Raw genomic sequence first — 330 nt, 5'->3', positions numbered from 1 at the left:
TATAAAGGCCAATAATTAGAATGAATAGAAATGTAAATGAGTAAGAAATAATAAAGGGATTAAGATTTATTGAGATAAAAATTAATGGAAGAAAAAGAGCAATTTCAATATCGAAAATTAAGAAGATTAGTCTAATAAAAAATCTAAAAGGGTTCTAAAAGGTAATCGAGCCCTAAATGATGGGTTAAATCGGCATTCAAATAAGGAAATTTTTTCTTTATTTAAATTAATTTTTTGGAGATAATAAAGTTAATAAAAAATAAGATGGAAGATAAGATGAATAAAAAAATGATGAATCAAATAATATTTATGATTATTTATATTAATTTA

Source organism: Atta colombica, unplaced genomic scaffold, assembly GCF_001594045.1.
Source record: "Atta colombica isolate Treedump-2 unplaced genomic scaffold, Acol1.0 scaffold61, whole genome shotgun sequence".
In the NCBI taxonomy this organism is placed as follows: domain Eukaryota; kingdom Metazoa; phylum Arthropoda; class Insecta; order Hymenoptera; family Formicidae; genus Atta; species Atta colombica.
Note: the sequence above shows the minus strand (reverse complement) of the source record.